Genomic DNA, 22,327 nt, shown 5'->3' with positions numbered 1-22,327 from the left:
TCGGCCCTGGTGCTGACACCGCCTCGTAACTTGTAATTTGCAGAAGACATCGAGCCGTCGACCAATAATTTGACACCATACGATGACCAGATAACACCTGTGGTCGTCGCCTTTCCTGCCGCCGCGTTAACCTGGGATGGCGCGTCCATCGCCATGGCGGTCACGGACGCGTCTAAGAACGTAGGTGGCCTCTTGCTGCTGTGCTCCCCGTTTAAGTGTCTGTGCGGTGGACTCCGTCTTTCCCGTAACGATTACGAAACATGTTCTTAGTTCTTACGATGCACCCTTTTTTGTTCGCAGGTTCCAGAGTTCCCGGACGTCGCCTCATCATCACAAGCACTAGGGTACGAGTCACAGCAGTCTCATTACACAGACTTCACATCCAACAACTCTGCACTTGTTCCTGCTCAAGGTTCATTGCCTTCAGACTTCTTTATCACGAGTCAAGGTAAACAAAGTTTTGCTCAAGTATCTCGGGCCTGGTGTTGACACCGCCTCGTAACTTGTAATTTGCAGAAGACATCGAGCCGTCGACCAATAATTTGACACCATACGATGACCAGACGATACCACCTGTGGTCGCCGCCTTTCCTGCCGCCGCGTTAGCCTGAGACGGCGCGTCCATCGCCTAGGCGGTCACGGACGCGTCTAAAAACGTAGGTGACCTCTTGCTGCTGTGCTCCCCGTTTAAGTGTCTGTGCGGTGGACTCCGTCTTTCCCGTAACAATTACGAAACATGTTCTTAGTTCTTACGATGCACCCTTTTTTGTTCGCAGGTTCCAGAGTTCCCGGACGTCGCCTCATCATCACAAGCACTAGGGTACGAGTCACAGCGGTCTCATTACACAGGGTTCACATCCAACAACTCTGCACTTGTTCCTGCTCAAGGTTCATTGCCTTCAGACTTCTTTATCACGAGTCAAGGTAAACAAAGTTTTGCTCAAGTCTCTCGGCCCTGGTGCTGACACCGCCTCGTAACTTGTAATTTGCAGAAGACATCGAGCCGTCGACCAATAATTTGACACCATACGATGACCAGATAACACCTGTGGTCGTCGCCTTTCCTGCCGCCGCGTAAACCTGGGATGGCGCGTCCATCGCCATGGCGGTCACGGACGCGTCTAAGAACGTAGGTGGCCTCTTGCTGCTGTGCTCCCCGTTTAAGTGTCTGTGCGGTGGACTCCGTCTTTCCCGCAACGATTACGAAACATGTTCTTAGTTCTTACAATGCACCTTTTTTTGTTCTCAGGATCCAGAGTTCCCGGACGTCGCCTCATCATCACAAGCACTAGGGTACGAGTCACAGCAGTCTCATTACACAGAGTTCACATCCAACAACTCTGCACTTGTTCCTGCTCAAGGTTCATTGCCTTCAGACTTCTTTATCACGAGTCAAGGTAAACAAAGTTTTGCTCAAGTATCTCGGGCCTGGTGTTGACACCGCCTCGTAACTTGTAATTTGCAGAAGACATCGAGCCGTCGACTAATAATGTGACACCATACGATGGCCAGACGATACCACCTGTGGTCATCGCCTTTCCTGCCGCCGCGTTAGCCTGGGACGGCGCGTCCATCGCCAAGGCGGTCACGGACGCGTCTAAGAACGTAGTTGGCCTCTTGCTGCTGTGCTTCCCTTTTTAGTGTCTGTGCGGCGACTCCGTTATTCCTGTAACGATTACGAAACATGTTCTTAGTTCTTACGATGCACCTTTTTTGTTCTCAGGTTGCAGAGTTCCCGGACGTCGCCACATCATCACAAGCACTAGGGTACGAGTCACAGCAGTGTCATTACACAGCGTTCACATACAGTAACTCTGCACTTGTTCCTGCTCAAGGTTCATTGCCTCCAGACTTCTTTATCACGAGTCAAGGTAAACAAAGTTTTGCTCAAGTCTCTCGGCCCTGGTGCTGACACCGCCTCGTAACTTTTAATTTGCAGAAGACATCGAGCCGTCGACCAATAATTTGACACCATACGATGGCCAGACGATACCACCCGTGGTCGCCTGTGATCGCCATGGCGGTCACGGACGCGTCTAAGAACGTAGGTGGTCTCTTGCTGCTGTGCTCCCAGTTTAAGTGTTTGTGCGGTGGACTCCGTCTTTCCCGTAACGATTACGAAACATGTTCTTAGTTCTTACGATGCACCTTTTTTGTTCGCAGGTTCCAGAGATCCCGGACGTCGCCTCATCATCACAAGCACTAGGGTACGAGTCACAGCAGTCTCATTACACAGAGTTCACATCCAACAACTCTGCACTTGTTCCTGCTCAAGGTTCATTGCCTTCAGACTTTTTTATCACGAGTCAAGGTAAACAAAGTTTTGCTCAAGTTTCTCGGCCCTGTTGCTGACACTGCCTCGTAACTTGTAATTTGCAGAAGACATCGAGCCGTCGACCAATAATTTGAAACCATACGATGGCCAGACGATACCACCTGTGGTCGCCGCCTTTCCTGCCGCCGCGTTATCCGGCGACGGCACGTCCATCGCCATGGCGGTCACGGACGCGTCTGAGAACGTAGGCGGCCTCTTGCTCCTGTGCTCCTCGTTTAAGTGTCTGTGCGGTGGACTCCGTCTTTCCCGCAACAATTACGAAACATGTTCTTAGTTCTTACAATGCACCTTTTTTTGTTCTCAGGATCTAGAGTTCCCGGACGTCGCCTCATCATCACAAGCACTAGGGTACGAGTCACAGCAGTCTCATTACACAGAGTTCACATCCAACAACTCTGCACTTGTTCCTGCTCAAGGTTCATTGCCTTCAGACTTCTTTATCACGAGTCAAGGTAAACAAAGTTTTGCTCAAGTATCTCGGGCCTGGTGTTGACACCGCCTCGTAACTTGTAATTTGCAGAAGACATCGAGCCGTCGACCAATAATTTGACACCATACGATGACCAGACGATACCACCTGTGGTCGCCGCCTTTCCTGCCGCCGCGTTAGCCTGGGACGGCGCGTCCATCGCCTAGGCGGTCACGGACGCGTCTAAGAACGTAGGTGGCCTCTTGCTGCTGTGCTCCCCGTTTAGGTGTCTGTGCGGTGGACTCCGTCTTTCCCGTAACGATTACGAAACATGTGCTTAGTTTGTACGATCCACTTTTTTTGTTCTCAAGTTCTAGAGTTCGCGGACGTCGCCACATCATCACAAGCACTAGGGTACGCGTCACAGCGGTCTAATTACACAGGGTTCACATCCAACAACTCTGCACTTGTTCCTGTTCAAGGTTCATTGCCTTCAGACTTCTTTATCACGAGTCAAGGTAAAGGAACTTTTGCTCAAGTTTCTCGGTCCTGTTGCTGACACCGCCTCCTAACTTGTAATTTGCAGAAGACATCCAGCCGTCGACCAATAATGTGACACCATACGATGGCCAGACGATACCACCTGTGGTCGCCGCCTCTCCTGCCGCCGCGTTATCCGGGGACGGCACGTCCATCGCCAAGGCGGTCACGGACGCGTCTAAGAACGTAGGTGGCCTCTTGCTGCTGTGCTTCCCTTTTTAGTGTCTGTGCGGCGACTCCGTCTTTAATGTAACGATTACGAAACATGTTCTTAGTTTTTACGATGCACCTTTTTTGTTCTCAGGTTGCAGTGTTCCCGGACGTCGCCACATCATCACAACCACTAGGGTACGAGTCACAGCAGTGTCATTACACAGCGTTCACATACAGTAACTCTGCACTTGTTCCTGCTCAAGGTTCATTGCCTCCAGACTTCTTTATCACGAGTCAAGGTAAACAAAGTTTTGCTCAAGTCTCTCGGCCCGGGTGCTGACACCGCCTCGTAACTTTTAATTTGCAGAAGACATCGAGCCGTCGACCAATAATTTGACACCATACGATGGCCAGACAATACCACCCGTGGTCGCCTGTGATCGCCATGGCGGTCACGGACGCGTCTAAGAACGTAGGTGGTCTCTTGCTGCTGTGCTCCCAGTTTAAGTGTTTGTGCGGTGGACTCCGTCTTTCCCGTAACGATTACGAAACATGTTCTTAGTTCTTACGATGCACCTTTTTTGTTCGCAGGTTCCAGAGATCCCGGACGTCGCCTCATCATCACAAGCACTAGGGTACGAGTCACAGCAGTCTCATTACACAGAGTTCACATCCAACAACTCTGCACTTGTTCCTGCTCAAGGTTCATTGCCTTCAGACTTTATCACGAGTCAAGGTAAACAAAGTTTTGCTCAAGTTTCTCGGCCCTGTTGCTGACACTGCCTCGTAACTTGTAATTTGCAGAAGACATCGAGCCGTCGACCAATAATTTGACACCATACGATGACCAGATAACACCTGTGGTCGTCGCCTTTCCTGCCGCCGCGTTAACCTGGGATGGCGCGTCCATCGCCATGGCGGTCACGGACGCGTCTAAGAACGTAGGTGGCCTCTTGCTGCTGTGCTCCCCGTTTAAGTGTCTGTGCGGTGGACTCCGTCTTTCCCGTAACGATTACGAAACATGTTCTTAGTTCTTACGATGCACCCTTTTTTGTTCGCAGGTTCCAGAGTTCCCGGACGTCGCCTCATCATCACAAGCACTAGGGTACGAGTCACAGCAGTCTCATTACACAGACTTCACATCCAACAACTCTGCACTTGTTCCTGCTCAAGGTTCATTGCCTTCAGACTTCTTTATCACGAGTCAAGGTAAACAAAGTTTTGCTCAAGTATCTCGGGCCTGGTGTTGACACCGCCTCGTAACTTGTAATTTGCAGAAGACATCGAGCCGTCGACCAATAATTTGACACCATACGATGACCAGACGATACCACCTGTGGTCGCCGCCTTTCCTGCCGCCGCGTTAGCCTGAGACGGCGCGTCCATCGCCTAGGCGGTCACGGACGCGTCTAAAAACGTAGGTGACCTCTTGCTGCTGTGCTCCCCGTTTAAGTGTCTGTGCGGTGGACTCCGTCTTTCCCGTAACAATTACGAAACATGTTCTTAGTTCTTACGATGCACCCTTTTTTGTTCGCAGGTTCCAGAGTTCCCGGACGTCGCCTCATCATCACAAGCACTAGGGTACGAGTCACAGCGGTCTCATTACACAGGGTTCACATCCAACAACTCTGCACTTGTTCCTGCTCAAGGTTCATTGCCTTCAGACTTCTTTATCACGAGTCAAGGTAAACAAAGTTTTGCTCAAGTCTCTCGGCCCTGGTGCTGACACCGCCTCGTAACTTGTAATTTGCAGAAGACATCGAGCCGTCGACCAATAATTTGACACCATACGATGACCAGATAACACCTGTGGTCGTCGCCTTTCCTGCCGCCGCGTAAACCTGGGATGGCGCGTCCATCGCCATGGCGGTCACGGACGCGTCTAAGAACGTAGGTGGCCTCTTGCTGCTGTGCTCCCCGTTTAAGTGTCTGTGCGGTGGACTCCGTCTTTCCCGCAACGATTACGAAACATGTTCTTAGTTCTTACAATGCACCTTTTTTTGTTCTCAGGATCCAGAGTTCCCGGACGTCGCCTCATCATCACAAGCACTAGGGTACGAGTCACAGCAGTCTCATTACACAGAGTTCACATCCAACAACTCTGCACTTGTTCCTGCTCAAGGTTCATTGCCTTCAGACTTCTTTATCACGAGTCAAGGTAAACAAAGTTTTGCTCAAGTATCTCGGGCCTGGTGTTGACACCGCCTCGTAACTTGTAATTTGCAGAAGACATCGAGCCGTCGACTAATAATGTGACACCATACGATGGCCAGACGATACCACCTGTGGTCATCGCCTTTCCTGCCGCCGCGTTAGCCTGGGACGGCGCGTCCATCGCCAAGGCGGTCACGGACGCGTCTAAGAACGTAGTTGGCCTCTTGCTGCTGTGCTTCCCTTTTTAGTGTCTGTGCGGCGACTCCGTTATTCCTGTAACGATTACGAAACATGTTCTTAGTTCTTACGATGCACCTTTTTTGTTCTCAGGTTGCAGAGTTCCCGGACGTCGCCACATCATCACAAGCACTAGGGTACGAGTCACAGCAGTGTCATTACACAGCGTTCACATACAGTAACTCTGCACTTGTTCCTGCTCAAGGTTCATTGCCTCCAGACTTCTTTATCACGAGTCAAGGTAAACAAAGTTTTGCTCAAGTCTCTCGGCCCTGGTGCTGACACCGCCTCGTAACTTTTAATTTGCAGAAGACATCGAGCCGTCGACCAATAATTTGACACCATACGATGGCCAGACGATACCACCCGTGGTCGCCTGTGATCGCCATGGCGGTCACGGACGCGTCTAAGAACGTAGGTGGTCTCTTGCTGCTGTGCTCCCAGTTTAAGTGTTTGTGCGGTGGACTCCGTCTTTCCCGTAACGATTACGAAACATGTTCTTAGTTCTTACGATGCACCTTTTTTGTTCGCAGGTTCCAGAGATCCCGGACGTCGCCTCATCATCACAAGCACTAGGGTACGAGTCACAGCAGTCTCATTACACAGAGTTCACATCCAACAACTCTGCACTTGTTCCTGCTCAAGGTTCATTGCCTTCAGACTTTTTTATCACGAGTCAAGGTAAACAAAGTTTTGCTCAAGTTTCTCGGCCCTGTTGCTGACACTGCCTCGTAACTTGTAATTTGCAGAAGACATCGAGCCGTCGACCAATAATTTGAAACCATACGATGGCCAGACGATACCACCTGTGGTCGCCGCCTTTCCTGCCGCCGCGTTATCCGGCGACGGCACGTCCATCGCCATGGCGGTCACGGACGCGTCTGAGAACGTAGGCGGCCTCTTGCTCCTGTGCTCCTCGTTTAAGTGTCTGTGCGGTGGACTCCGTCTTTCCCGCAACAATTACGAAACATGTTCTTAGTTCTTACAATGCACCTTTTTTTGTTCTCAGGATCTAGAGTTCCCGGACGTCGCCTCATCATCACAAGCACTAGGGTACGAGTCACAGCAGTCTCATTACACAGAGTTCACATCCAACAACTCTGCACTTGTTCCTGCTCAAGGTTCATTGCCTTCAGACTTCTTTATCACGAGTCAAGGTAAACAAAGTTTTGCTCAAGTATCTCGGGCCTGGTGTTGACACCGCCTCGTAACTTGTAATTTGCAGAAGACATCGAGCCGTCGACCAATAATTTGACACCATACGATGACCAGACGATACCACCTGTGGTCGCCGCCTTTCCTGCCGCCGCGTTAGCCTGGGACGGCGCGTCCATCGCCTAGGCGGTCACGGACGCGTCTAAGAACGTAGGTGGCCTCTTGCTGCTGTGCTCCCCGTTTAGGTGTCTGTGCGGTGGACTCCGTCTTTCCCGTAACGATTACGAAACATGTGCTTAGTTTGTACGATCCACTTTTTTTGTTCTCAAGTTCTAGAGTTCGCGGACGTCGCCACATCATCACAAGCACTAGGGTACGCGTCACAGCGGTCTAATTACACAGGGTTCACATCCAACAACTCTGCACTTGTTCCTGTTCAAGGTTCATTGCCTTCAGACTTCTTTATCACGAGTCAAGGTAAAGGAACTTTTGCTCAAGTTTCTCGGTCCTGTTGCTGACACCGCCTCCTAACTTGTAATTTGCAGAAGACATCCAGCCGTCGACCAATAATGTGACACCATACGATGGCCAGACGATACCACCTGTGGTCGCCGCCTCTCCTGCCGCCGCGTTATCCGGGGACGGCACGTCCATCGCCAAGGCGGTCACGGACGCGTCTAAGAACGTAGGTGGCCTCTTGCTGCTGTGCTTCCCTTTTTAGTGTCTGTGCGGCGACTCCGTCTTTAATGTAACGATTACGAAACATGTTCTTAGTTTTTACGATGCACCTTTTTTGTTCTCAGGTTGCAGTGTTCCCGGACGTCGCCACATCATCACAACCACTAGGGTACGAGTCACAGCAGTGTCATTACACAGCGTTCACATACAGTAACTCTGCACTTGTTCCTGCTCAAGGTTCATTGCCTCCAGACTTCTTTATCACGAGTCAAGGTAAACAAAGTTTTGCTCAAGTCTCTCGGCCCGGGTGCTGACACCGCCTCGTAACTTTTAATTTGCAGAAGACATCGAGCCGTCGACCAATAATTTGACACCATACGATGGCCAGACAATACCACCCGTGGTCGCCTGTGATCGCCATGGCGGTCACGGACGCGTCTAAGAACGTAGGTGGTCTCTTGCTGCTGTGCTCCCAGTTTAAGTGTTTGTGCGGTGGACTCCGTCTTTCCCGTAACGATTACGAAACATGTTCTTAGTTCTTACGATGCACCTTTTTTGTTCGCAGGTTCCAGAGATCCCGGACGTCGCCTCATCATCACAAGCACTAGGGTACGAGTCACAGCAGTCTCATTACACAGAGTTCACATCCAACAACTCTGCACTTGTTCCTGCTCAAGGTTCATTGCCTTCAGACTTTATCACGAGTCAAGGTAAACAAAGTTTTGCTCAAGTTTCTCGGCCCTGTTGCTGACACTGCCTCGTAACTTGTAATTTGCAGAAGACATCGAGCCGTCGACCAATAATTTGAAACCATACGATGGCCAGACGATACCACCTGTGGTCGCCGCCTTTCCTGCCGCCGCGTTATCCGGCGACGGCACGTCCATCGCCATGGCGGTCACGGACGCGTCTGAGAACGTAGGCGGCCTCTTGCTCCTGTGCTCCCCGTTTAAGTGTCTGTGCGGTGGACTCCGTCTTTCCCGCAACGATTACGAAACATGTTCTTTGTTCTTACAATGCACCTTTTTTGTTCTCAGGATCCAGAGTTCCCGGACGTCGCCTCATCATCACAAGCACTAGGGTACGAGTCACAGCAGTCTCATTACACAGACTTCACATCCAACAACTCTGCACTTGTTCCTGCTCAAGGTTCATTGCCTTCAGACTTCTTTATCACGAGTCAAGGTAAACAAAGTTTTGCTCAAGTATCTCGGGCCTGGTGTTGACACCGCCTCGTAACTTGTAATTTGCAGAAGACATCGAGCCGTCGACCAATAATTTGACACCATACGATGACCAGACGATACCACCTGTGGTCGCCGCCTTTCCTGCCGCCGCGTTAGCCTGAGACGGCGCGTCCATCGCCTAGGCGGTCACGGACGCGTCTAAAAACGTAGGTGACCTCTTGCTGCTGTGCTCCCCGTTTAAGTGTCTGTGCGGTGGACTCCGTCTTTCCCGTAACAATTACGAAACATGTTCTTAGTTCTTACGATGCACCCTTTTTTGTTCGCAGGTTCCAGAGTTCCCGGACGTCGCCTCATCATCACAAGCACTAGGGTACGAGTCACAGCGGTCTCATTACACAGGGTTCACATCCAACAACTCTGCACTTGTTCCTGTTCAAGGTTCATTGCCTTCAGATTTCTTTATCACGAGTCAAGGTAAAGTAACTTTTGCTCAAGTTTCTCGGCCCTGTTGCTGACACTGCCTCGTAACTTGTAATTTGCAGAAGACATCGAGCCGTCGACGAATAATTTGAAACCATACGATGGCCCGACGATACCACCTGTGGTCGCCGCCTTTCCTGCCGCCGCGTTATCCGGCGACGGCACGTCCATCGCCATGGCGGTCACGGACGCGTCTGAGAACGTAGGCGGCCTCTTGCTCCTGTGCTCCCCGTTTAAGTGTCTGTGCGGTGGACCGCGTCTTTCCCGTAACGATTACGAAACATGTTCTTAGTTCTTACGATGCACCTTTTTTTGTTCTAAGGATCCAGAGTTCCCGGACGTCGCCTCATCATCACAAGCACTAGGGTACGAGTCACAGCAGTCTCATTACACAGAGTTCACATCCAACAACTCTGCACTTGTTCCTGCTCAAGGTTCATTGCCTTCAGACTTCTTTATCACGAGTCAAGGTAAACAAAGTTTTGCTCAAGTATCTCGGCCCTGGTGTTGACACCGCCTCGTAACTTGTAATTTGCAGAAGACATCGAGCCGTCGACCAATAAATAATTTGACACCATACGATAACCAGACGATACCACCTGTGGTCGTCGCCTTTCCTGCCGCCGCGTTAGCCTGGGACGGCGCGTCCATCGCCAAGGCGGTCACGGACGCGTCTAAGAACGTAGGTGGCCTCTTGCTGCTGTGCTCCCCGTTTAAGTGTCTGTGCGGTGGACTCCGTCTTTCCCGTAACGATTACGAAACATGTTCTTAGTTTGTACGATCCACTTTTTTTGTTCTCAAGTTCTAGATTTCGCGGACGTCGCCACATCATCACAAGCACTAGGGTACGCGTCACAGCGGTCTAATTACACAGGATTCACATCCAACAACTCTGCACTTGTTCCTGTTCAAGGTTCATTGCCTTCAGACTTCTTTATCACGAGTCAAGGTAAAGGAACTTTTGCTGAAGTTTCTCGGCCCTGTTGCTGACACCGCCTCCTAACTTGTAATTTGCAGAAGACATCCAGCCGTCGACCAATAATGTGACACCATGCGATGGCCAGACGATACCACCTGTGGTCGCCGCCTTTCCTGCCGCCGCGTTATCCGGGGACGGCACGTCCATCGCCATGGCGGTCACGGACGCGTCTAAGAACGTAGGTGGCCTCTTGCTGCTGTGCTCCCCGTTTAACTGTCTGTGCGGTGGACTCCGTCTTTCCCGTAACGATTACGAAACATGTTCTTAGTTCTTACGATGCACCTTTTTTGTTCTCAGGTTTCAGAGTTCCCGGACGTCGCCTCATCATCACAAGCACTAAGGTACCAGTCACAGCAGTGTCATTACACAGGGTTCACATCCAACAACTCTGCACTTGTTCCTGCTCAAGGTTCATTGCCTTCAAACTTCTTTATCACGAGTCAAGGTAAACAAAGTTTTGCTCAAGTATCTCTGCCCTTGTGTTGACACCGCTTTGTAACTTGTAATTTGCAGAAGACATCGAGCCGTCGACCAATAATTTGACACCATACGATGACCAGACGATACCACCTGTGGTCGCCGCCTTTCCTGCCGCCGCGTTAGCCTGGGACGGCGCGTCCATCGCCAAGGCGGTCTCGGACGCGTCTAAGAACGTAGGTGGCCTCTTGCTGCTGTGCTTCCCTTTTTAGTGTCTGTGCGGCGACTCCGTCTTTCCTGTAACGATTACGAAACATGTTCTTAGTTCTTACGATGCACCTTTTTGTTCTCAGGTTGCAGAGTTCCCGGACGTCGCCTCATCATCACAAGCACTAGGGTACGAGTCACAGCAGTCTCATTACACAGAGTTCACATCCAACAACTCTGCACTTGTTCCTGCTCATGGTTCATTGCCTTCAGACTTTTTTATCACGAGTCAAGGTAAACAAAGTTTTGCTCAAGTTTCTCGGCCCTGTTGCTGACACTGCCTCGTAACTTGTAATTTGCAGAAGACATCCAGCCGTCGACCAATAATGTGACACCATACGATGGCCAGACGATACCACCTGTGGTCGCCGCCTTTCCTGCCGCCGCGTTATCCGGGGACGGCACGTCCATCGCCATGGCGGTCACGGACGCGTCTAAGAACGTAGGTGGCCTCTTGCTGCTGTGCTCCCCGTTTAACTGTCTGTGCGGTGGACTCCGTCTTTCCCGTAACGATTACGAAACATGTTCTTAGTTCTTACGATGCACCTTTTTTGTTCTCAGGATCCAGAGTTCCCGGACGTCGCCTCATCATCACAAGCACTAGGGTACGAGTCACAGCAGTCTCATTACACAGAGTTCACATCCAACAACTCTGCACTTGTTCCTGCTCAAGGTTCATTGCCTTCAGACTTCTTTATCACGAGTCAAGGTAAACAAAGTTTTGCTCAAGTATCTCGGGCCTGGTGTTGACACCGCCTCGTAACTTGTAATTTGCAGAAGACATCGAGCCGTCGACCAATAATTTGACACCATACGATGACCAGACGATACCACCTGTGGTCGCCGCCTTTCCTGCCGCCGCGTTAGCCTGGGACGGCGCGTCCATCGCCTAGGCGGTCACGGACGCGTCTAAAAACGTAGGTGACCTCTTGCAGCTGTGCTCCCATTTTAAGTGTTTGTGCGGTGGACTCCGTCTTTCCCGTAACGATTACGAAACATGTTCTACTTCTTACGATGCACCTTTTTTTGTTCGCAGGTTCCAGAGTTCCCGGACGTCGCCTCATCATCACAAGCACTAGGGTACGAGTCACAGCGGTCTCATTACACAGGGTTCACATCCAACAACTCTGCACTTGTTCCTGCTCAAGGTTCATTGCCTTCAGACTTCTTTATCACGAGTCAAGGTAAACAAAGTTTTCCTCAAGTCTCTCGGCCCTTGTGCTGACACCGCCTCGTAACTTGTAATTTGCAGAAGACATCGAGCCGTCGACCAATAATTTGACACCATACGATGACCAGATAACACCTGTGGTCGTCGCCTTTCCTGCCGCCGCGTTAGCCTGGGACGGCGCGTCCATCGCCAAGGCGGTCACGGACGCGTCTAAGAACGTAGGTGGCCTCTTGCTGCTGTGCTCCCCGTTTAAGTGTCTGTGCGGTGGACTCCGTCTTTCCTGTAACGATTACGAAACATGTTCTTAGTTTGTACGATCCACTTTTTTTGTTCTCAAGTTCTAGAGTTCCCGGACGTCGCCACATCATCACAAACACTAGGGTACGCGTCACAGCGGTCTCATTACACAGGGTTCACATCCAACAACTCTGCACTTGTTCCTGTTCAAGGTTCATTGCCTTCAGACTTCTTTATCACGAGTCAAGGTAAAGGAACTTTTGCTCAAATTTCTCGGCCATGTTGCTGACACCGCCTCGTAACTTGTAATTTGCAGAAGACATCGAGCCGTCGACCAATAATGTGACACCATACGATGGCCAGACGATACCACCTGTGGTCGCCGCCTTTCCTGCCGCCGCGTTATCCGGGGACGGCACGTCCATCGCCATGGCGGTCACGGACGCGTCTAAGAACGTAGTTGGCCTCTTGCTGCTGTGCTCCCCGTTTAAGTGTCCGTGCGGTGGACTCCGTCTTTCCCGTAACGATTACGAAACATGTTCTTAGTTCTTACGATGCACCTTTTTTGTTCTCAGGTTTCAGAGTTCCCGGACGTCGCCTCATCATCACAAGCACTAGGGTACCAGTCACAGCAGTGTCATTACACAGGGTTCACATCCAACAACTCTGCACTTGTTCCTGCTCAAGGTTCATTGCCTTCAGACTTCTTTATCACGAGTCAGGGTAAACAAAGTTTTGCTCAAGTATCTCTGCCCTTGTGTTGACACCGCTTTGTAACTTGTAATTTGCAGAAGACATCGAGCCGTCGACCAATAATTTGACACCATACGATCACCAGACGATACCACCTGTGGTCGCCGCCTTTCCTGCCGCCGCGTTAGCCTGGGACGGCGCGTCCATCGCCAAGGCGGTCACGGACGCGTCTAAGAACGTATGTGGCCTCTTGCTGCTGTGCTCCCCGTTTAAGTGTTTGTGCGGTGGACTCCGTCTTTCCCGTAACGATTACGAAACATGTTCTTAGTTCTTAGGATGCACCTTTTTTTGTTCGCAGGTTCCAGAGTTCCCGGACGTCGCCTCATCATCACAAGCACTAGGGTACGAGTCACAGCGGTCTCATTACACAGGGTTCACATCCAACAACTCTGCACTTGTTCCTGTTCAAGGTTCATTGCCTTCAGACTTGTTTATCACGAGTCAAGGTAAAGGAACTTTTGCTCAAGTTTCTCGGCCCTGTTGCTGACACCGCCTCGTAACTTGTAATTTGCAGAAGACATCCAGCCGTCGACCAATAATGTGACACCATACGATGGCCAGACGATACCACGTGTGGTCGCCGCCTTTCCTGCCGCCGCGTTATCCGGGGACGGCACTTCCATCGCCATAGCGGTCACGGACGCGTCTAAGAACGTAGGTGGCCTCTTGCTGCTGTGCTCCCCGTTTAAGTGTCTGTGCGGTGGACTCCGTCTTTCCTGTAACGATTACGAAACATGTTCTTAGTTCTTACGATGCACCTTTTTTGTTCTCAGTTTTCAGAGTTCCCGGACGTCGCCACATCATCACAAGCACTAGGGTACGAGTCACAGCAGTGTCATTACACAGCGTTCACATCCAGTAACTCTGCACTTGTTCCTGCTCAAGGTTCATTGCCTCCAGACTTCTTTATCACGAGTCAAGGTAAACAAAGTTTTGCTCAAGTCTCTCGGCCCTGGTGCTGTCACCGCCTCGTAACTTGTAATTTGCAGAAGACATCGAGCCGTCGACCAATAATTTGACACCATACGATGGCCAGACGATACCACCTATGGTCGCCTGTGATCGCCATGGCGGTCACGGACGCGTCTGAGAACGTAGGCGGCCTCTTGCTCCTGTGCTCCCCGTTTAAGTGTCTGTGCGGTGGACTCCGTCTTTCCCGTAACGATTACGAAACATGTTCTTAGTTCTTACGATGCACCTTTTTTTGTTCTCAGGATCCAGAGTTCCCGGACGTCGCCTCATCATCACAAGCACTAGGGTACGAGTCACAGCAGTCTCATTACACAGAGTTCACATCCAACAACTCTGCACTTGTTCCTGCTCAAGGTTCATTGCCTTCAGACTTCTTTATCACGAGTCAAGGTAAACAAAGTTTTGCTCAAGTATCTCGGCCCTGGTGTTGACACCGCCTCGTAACTTGTAATTTGCGGAAGACATCGAGCAGTCGACCAATAATTTGACACCATACGATGACCAGACGATACCACCTGTGGTCGCCGCCTTTCCTGCCGCCGCGTTAGCCTGGGACGGCGCGTCCATCGCCACGGCGGTCACGAACGCGTCTAAGAACGTAGGCGGCCTCTTGCTGCTGTGCTCCCAGTTTAAGTGTTTGTGCGGTGCACTTCGTCTTTCCCGTAACGATTACGAAACATGTTCTTAGTTCTTACGATGCACCTTTTTTTGTTCGCAGGTTCCGGAGATCCCGGACGTCGCCTCATCATCACAAGCACTAGGGTACGAGTCACAGCAGTGTCATTACACAGGGTTCACATCCAACAACTCTGCACATGTTCCTGTTAGGGGTTCATTGCCTTCAGACTTCTTTATCACGAGTCAAGGTAAACAAAGTTTTGCACAAGTTTCTCGGCCCTGGTGCTGACATCGCCCCGTTACTTGTAATTTGCGGAAGCCATCGAGCCGTCGACCAATAATTTGACACCATACGATGACCAGGTGATACCACCTGTGGTCGCCGCCTTTCCTGCCGCCGCGTTAGCCTGGGACGGCGCGTCCATCGCCAAGGCGGTCACGGACGCGTCTAAGAACGTAGGTGGTCTCTTGCTGTGTGCTCCCCGTTTAAGTGTTTGTGCGGTGGACTCCGTCTTTCCCGTAACGATTACGAAACATGTTCTTAGTTCTTACGATGCACCTTTTTTCGTTCGCAGGTTCCAGAGTTCCCGGACGTCGCCTCATCATCACAAGCACTAGGGTACGAGTCACAGCGGTCTCATTACACAGGGTTCACATCCAACAACTCTGCACTTGTTCCTGTTCAAGGTTCATTGCCTTCAGACTTATTTATCACGAGTCAAGGTAAAGGAACTTTTGCTCAAATTTCTCGGCCCTGTTGCTGACACTGCCTCGTAACTTGTAATTTGCAGAAGACATCGAGCCGTCGACCAATAATTTGACACCAGACGATACCACCTGTGGTCGCCGCCTTTCCTGCCGCCGCGTTAACCTTGGACAGCACGTCTATCGCCATGGCGGTCACGGACGCGTCTAAGAACGTAGGTGGCATCTTGCTGCTGTGCTCCCCGTTTAAGTGTCTGTGCGGTGGACTCCGTCTTTCCCGTAACGATTACGAAACATGTTCTTAGTTCTTACGATGCACCTTTTTTTGTTCTCAGGATCCAGAGTTCCCGGACGTCGCCTCATCATCACAAACACTAGGGTACGAGTCACAGCAGTCTCATTACAGAGAGTTCACATCCAACAACTCTGCACTTGTTCCTGCTGAAGGTTCATTGCCTTCAGACTTCTTTATCACGAGTCAAGGTAAACAAAGTTTTGCTCAAGTATCTCGGCCCTGGTGTTGACACCGCCTCGTAACTTGTAATTTGCAGAAGACATCGAGCCGTCGACCAATAATTTGACACCATACAATGACCAGACGATACCACCTGTGGTCGCCGCCTTTCCTGCCGCCGCGTTAGCCTGGGACGGCGCGTCCATCGCCAAGGCGGTCACGGACGCGTTTAAGAACGTAGGTGGCCTCTTGCTGCTGTGCTCCCCGTTTAAGTGTTTGTGCGGTGGACTACGTCTTTCCCGTAACGATTACGAAACATGTTCTTAGTTCTTAAGATGCACCTTTTTTTGTTCGCAGGTTCCAGTGTTCCCGGACGTCGCCTCATCATCACAAGCACTAGGGTACGAGTCACAGCAGTCTCATTACACAGGGTTCACATCCAACAACTCTGCACTTGTTCCTGTTCAAGGTTCATTGCCTTCAGACTTCTTTATCACGAGTCAAGGTAAAGGAACTTTTGCTCAAGTTTCTCGGCCCTGATGCTGACACCGCCTCGTAACTTGTAATTTGCAGAAGACATCCAGCCGTCGACCAATAATGTGACACCAAACGATGGCCAGACGATACCACCTGTGGTCGCCGCCTTTCCTGCCGCCGCGTTATCCGGGGACGGCACGTCCATCGCCATGGCGGTCACGGACGCGTCTAAGAACGTAGGTGGCCTCTTGCTGCTGTGCTCCCCGTTTAAGTGTCTGTGCGGTGGACTCCGTCTTTCCCGTAACCATTACGAAACATGTTCTTAGTTCCTACGATGCACCTTTTTTGTTCTCAGGTTTCAGAGTTCCCGGACGTCGCCACATCATCACAAGCACAAGGGTACGAGTCACAGCAGTGTCATTACACAGGGTTCACATCCAACAACTCTGCACTTGTTCCTGCTCAAGGTTCATTGCCTTCAGACTTCTTTATCACGAGTCAAGGTAAACAAAGTTTTGCTCAAGTCTCTCGGCCCTGGTGCTGACACCGCCTCGTAACTTGTAATTTGCAGAAGACATCGAGCCGTCGACCAATAATTTGACACCATACGGTGGCCAGACGATACCACCTGTGGTCGCCGCCTTTCCTGCCGCCGCGTTATCCGGCGATGGCACGTCCATCGGCATGGCGGTCAAGGGCGCGTCTGAGAACGTAGGCGGCATCTTGCTCCTGTGCTCCCCGTTTAAGTGTCTGTGCGGTGGACTCCGTCTTTCCCGTAACGATTACGAAACATGTTCTTAGTTCCTACGATGCACCTTTTTTGTTCTCAGGATCCAGAGTTCCCGGACGTCGCCTCATCATCACAAGCACTAGGGTACGAGTCACAGCAGTCTCATTACACAGAGTTCACATCCAACAACTCTGCACTTGTTCCTGCTCAAGGTTCATTGCCTTCAGACTTCTTTATCACGAGTCAAGGTAAACAAAGTTTTGCTCAAGTTTCTCGGCCCTGGTGTTGACACCGCCTCGTAACTTGTAATTTGCAGAAGGCATCGAGCCGTCGACCAATAATTTGACACCATACGATTGCCAGACAATACCACCTGTGGTCGCCGCCTTTCCTGCCGCCGCGTTATCCGGGGACGGCGAGTCCATCGCCATGGCGGTCACGGACGCGTCTGAGAACGTAGGCGGCCTCTTGCTCCTTTGGTCCCCGTTTAAGTGTCTGTGCGGTGGACTCCTTCTTTCGCGTAACGATTACGAAACATGTTCTTAGTTCTTACGACGCACCTTTTTTTGTTCGCAGGTTCCAGAGTTCCCGGACGTCGCCTCATCATCACAAGCACTAGGGTACGAGTCCAGCGGTCTCATTACACAGGGTTCACATCCAACAACTCTGCACTTGTTCCTGCCCAAGGTTCATTGCCTTCAGACTTCTTTATCACGAGTCAAGGTAAACAAAGTTTTCCGCAAGTCTCTAGGCCCTGGTGCTGACACCGCCTCGTAACTTGTAATTTGCAGAAGACATCGAGCCGTCGACCAATAATTTGACACCATACGATGACCAGACGATACCACCTATGGTCGCCGCCTTTCCTGCCGCCGCGTTATCCGGTGACGGCACGTCCATCGCCATGGCGGTCACGGACGCGTCTAAGAACGTAGGTGGCCTCTTGCTGCTGTGCTCCCCGTTTAAGTGTCTGTGCGGTGGACTCCGTCTTTCCCGTAACGATTACGAAACATGTTCTTAGTTCCTACGATGCACCCTTTTTGTTCTCAGGTTTCAGAGTTCCCGGACGTCGCCACATCATCACAAGCACAAGGGTACGAGTCACAGCAGTGTCATTACACAGGGTTCACATCCAACAACTCTGCACTTGTTCCTGCTCAAGGTTCATTGCCTTCAGACTTCTTTATCACGAGTCAAGGTAAACAAAGTTTTGCTCAAGTCTCGCGGCCCTGGTGCTGACACCGCCTCGTAACTTGTAATTTGCAGAAGACATCGAGCCGTCGACCAATAATTTGACACCATACGGTGGCCAGACGATAGCACCGGTGGTCGCCGCCTTTCCTGCCGCCGCGTTATCCGGCGATGGCACGTCCATCGCTATGGCGGTCACGGGCGCGTCTGAGAACGTAGGCGGCATCTTGCTCCTGTGCTCCCCGTTTAAGTGTCTGTGCGGTGGACTCCGTCTTTCCCGTAACGATTACGAAACATGTTCTTAGTTCCTACGATGCACCTTTTTTGTTCTCAGGATCCAGAGTTCCCAGACGTCGCCTCAGCATCACAAGCACTAGGGTACGAGTCACAGCAGTCTCATTACACAGAGTTCACATCCAACAACTCTGCACTTGTTCCTGCTCAAGGTTCATTGCCTTCAGACATCTTTATCACGAGTCAAGGTAAACAAAGTTTTGCTCAAGTTTCTCGGCCCTGGTGTTGACACCGCCTCGTAACTTGTAATTTGCAGAAGGCATCGAGCCGTCGACCAATAATTTGACACCATACGATTGCCAGACAATACCACCTGTGGTCGCCGCCTTTCCTGCCGCCGCGTTATCCGGGGACGGCGAGTCCATCGCCATGGCGGTCACGGACGCGTCTGAGAACGTAGGCGGCCTCTTGCTCCTTTGTTCCCCGTTTAAGTGTCTGTGCGGTGGACTCCTTCTTTCCCGTAGCGATTACGCAACATGTTCTTAGTTCTTACGATGCACCTTTTTTTGTTCGCAGGTTCCAGAGTTCCCGGACGTCGCCTCATCATCACAAGCACTAGGGTAGGAGTCACAGCGGTCTCATTACACAGGGTTCACATCCAACAACTCTGCACTTGTTCCTGCCCAAGGTTCATTGCCTTCAGACTTCTTTATCACGAGTCAAGGTAAACAAAGTTTTGCACAAGTTTCTCGGCCCTGGTGCTGACATCGCCCCGTTACTTGTAATTTGCGGAAGCCATCGAGCCGTCGACCAATAATTTGACACCATACGATGACCAGGTGATACCACCTGTGGTCGCCGCCTTTCCTGCCGCCGCGTTAGCCTGGGACGGCGCGTCCATCGCCAAGGCGGTCACGGACGCGTCTAAGAACGTAGGTGGTCTCTTGCTGTGTGCTCCCCGTTTAAGTGTTTGTGCGGTGGACTCCGTCTTTCCCGTAACGATTACGAAACATGTTCTTAGTTCTTACGATGCACCTTTTTTCGTTCGCAGGTTCCAGAGTTCCCGGACGTCGCCTCATCATCACAAGCACTAGGGTACGAGTCACAGCGGTCTCATTACACAGGGTTCACATCCAACAACTCTGCACTTGTTCCTGTTCAAGGTTCATTGCCTTCAGACTTCTTTATCACGAGTGAAGGTAAAGGAACTTTTGCTCAAGTTTCTCGGCCCTGTTGCTGACACCGCCTCGTAACTTGTAATTTGCAGAAGACATCGAGCCGTCGACCAATAATTTGATACCATACGATGGCCAGACGATACCACCTGTGGTCGCCGCCTTTCCTGCCGCCGCGTTATCCGGGGACGGCGAGTCCATCGCCATGGCGGTCACGGACGCGTCTGAGAACGTAGGCGGCCTCTAGCACCTTTGTTCCCCGTTTAAGTGTCTGTGCGGTGGACTCCTTCTTTCCCGTAACGATTACGAAACATGTTCTTAGTTCTTACGATGCACATTTTTTTTGTTCTCAGGTTCCAGAGTTCCCGGACGTCGCCTCATCAACACAAGCACTAGGGTACGAGTCACAGCGGTCTCATTACACAGGGTTCACATCCAACAACTCTGCACTTGTTCCTGTTCAAGGTTCATTGCCTTCAGACTTCTTTATCACGAGTCAAGGTAAACAAAGTTTTGCTCAAGTATCTCGGCCCTGGTGTTGACACCGCCTCGTAACTTGTAATTTGCAGAAGACATCGAGCCGTCGACCAATAATTTGACACCATACGATGACCAGGTGATAACACCTGTGGTCGCCGCCTTTCCTGCCGCCGCGTTATCCGGCGACGGCACGTCCATCGCCATGGCGGTCACGGACGCGTCTGAGAACGTAGGTGGCTTCTTGCTCCTGTGCTCCCCGTTTAGGTGTCTGTGCGGTGGACTCCGTCTTTCCCGTAACGATTACGAAACATGTTCTTAGTTCTTACGATGCACCTTTTTTTTGTTCTCAGGATCCAGAGTTCCCGGACGTCGCCTCATCATCACAAGCTCTAGGGTACGAGTCACAGCAGTGTCATTACACAGGGTTCACATCCAACAACTCTGCACTTGTTCCTGTTCAAGGTTCATTCCTTCAGACTTCTTTATCACGAGTCAAGGTAAACAAAGTTTTGCTCAAGTTTCTCGGCCCTGGTGCTGACAAGGCCTCGTTACTTGTAATTTGCAGAAGCCATCGAGCCGTCGACCAATAATTTAACACCATACGGTGACCAGACGATGCCACCTGTGGTCGCCGACTTTCCTGCCGCCGCGTTATCCGGCGACGCCACGTCCATCGCCATGGCGGTCACGGACGCGTCTGAGAACGTAGGTGGCCTCTTGCTCCTGTGCTCCCCGTTTAAGTGTCTGTGCGGTGGACTCCGTCTTTCCCGTAACGATTACGAAACATGTTCTTAGTTCTTACGATGCACCTTTTTGTTATCAGGATCCAGAGTTCCCGGACGTCGCCTCATCATCACAAGCTCTAGGGTACGAGTCACAGCAGTGTCATTACACAGGGTTCACATCCAACAACTCTGCACTTGTTCCTGCTCAAGGTTCATTGCCTTCAGACTTCTTTATCACGAGTCAAGGTAAACAAAGTTTTGTTCAAGTTTCTCGGCCCTGTTGCTGACACCGCCTCGTAACTTGTAATTTGCAGAAGACATCGAGCCGTCGGCCAATAATTTGATACCATACGATGGCCAGACGATACCACCTGTGGTCGCCGCCTTTCCTGCCGCCGCGTTATCCGGGGACGGCGAGTCCATCGCCATGGCGGTCACGTACGCGTCTGAGAACGTAGGCGGCCTCTAGCACCTTTGTTCCCCGTTTAAGTGTCTGTGCGGTGGACTCCTTCTTTCCCGTAACGATTACGAAACATGTTCTTAATTCTTACGATGCACCTTTTTTTTGTTCTCAGGTTCCAGAGTTCCCGGACGTCGCCTCATCAACACAAGCACTAGGGTACGAGTCACAGCGGTCTCATTACACAGGGTTCACATCCAACAACTCTGCACTTGTTCCTGCTCAAGGTTCATTGCCTTCAGACTTCTTTATCACGAGTCAAGGTAAAGGAAGTTTTGCTCAAGTTTCTCGGCCCTGTTGCTGACACCGCCTCGTAACTTGTAATTTGCAGAAGACATCGAGCCGTCGACCAATAATTTGAAACCATACGATGGCCAGACGATACCACCTGCGGTCGCCGCCTTTCCTGCCGCCACGTTATCCTGCGAATGCACGTCCATTGCCATGGCGGTCACGGACGCGTCTGAGAACGTAGGCGGCCTCTTGCTCCTGTGCTCCCCGTTTAAGTGTCTGTGCGGTGGACTCCGTCTTTCCCGTAACGATTACGAAACATGTTCTTAGTTCTTACGATGCACCTTTTTTTGTTCGCAGGTTCCAGTGTTCCCGGACGTCGCCACATCATCACAAGCACAAGGGTACGAGTCACAGCAGTGTCATTACACAGGGTTCACATCCAACAACTCTGCACTTGTTCCTGCTCAAGGTTCATTGCCTTCAGACTTCTTTATCACGAGTCAAGGTAAAGGAAGTTTTGCTCAAGTTTCTCGGCCCTGTTGCTGACACCGCCTCGTAACTTGTAATTTGCAGAAGACATCGAGCCGTCGACCAATAATTTGACACCATACGATGACCAGACGATACCACCTGTGGTCGCCGCCTTTCCTGCCGCCGCGTTAACCTGGGACGGCGCGTCCATCGCCAAGGCGGTCACGGACACGTCTAAGAACGTACGTG

This window comes from Amblyomma americanum, chromosome 1, assembly GCF_052857255.1.
Source record: "Amblyomma americanum isolate KBUSLIRL-KWMA chromosome 1, ASM5285725v1, whole genome shotgun sequence".
NCBI lineage: Eukaryota > Metazoa > Arthropoda > Arachnida > Ixodida > Ixodidae > Amblyomma > Amblyomma americanum.
Note: the sequence above shows the minus strand (reverse complement) of the source record.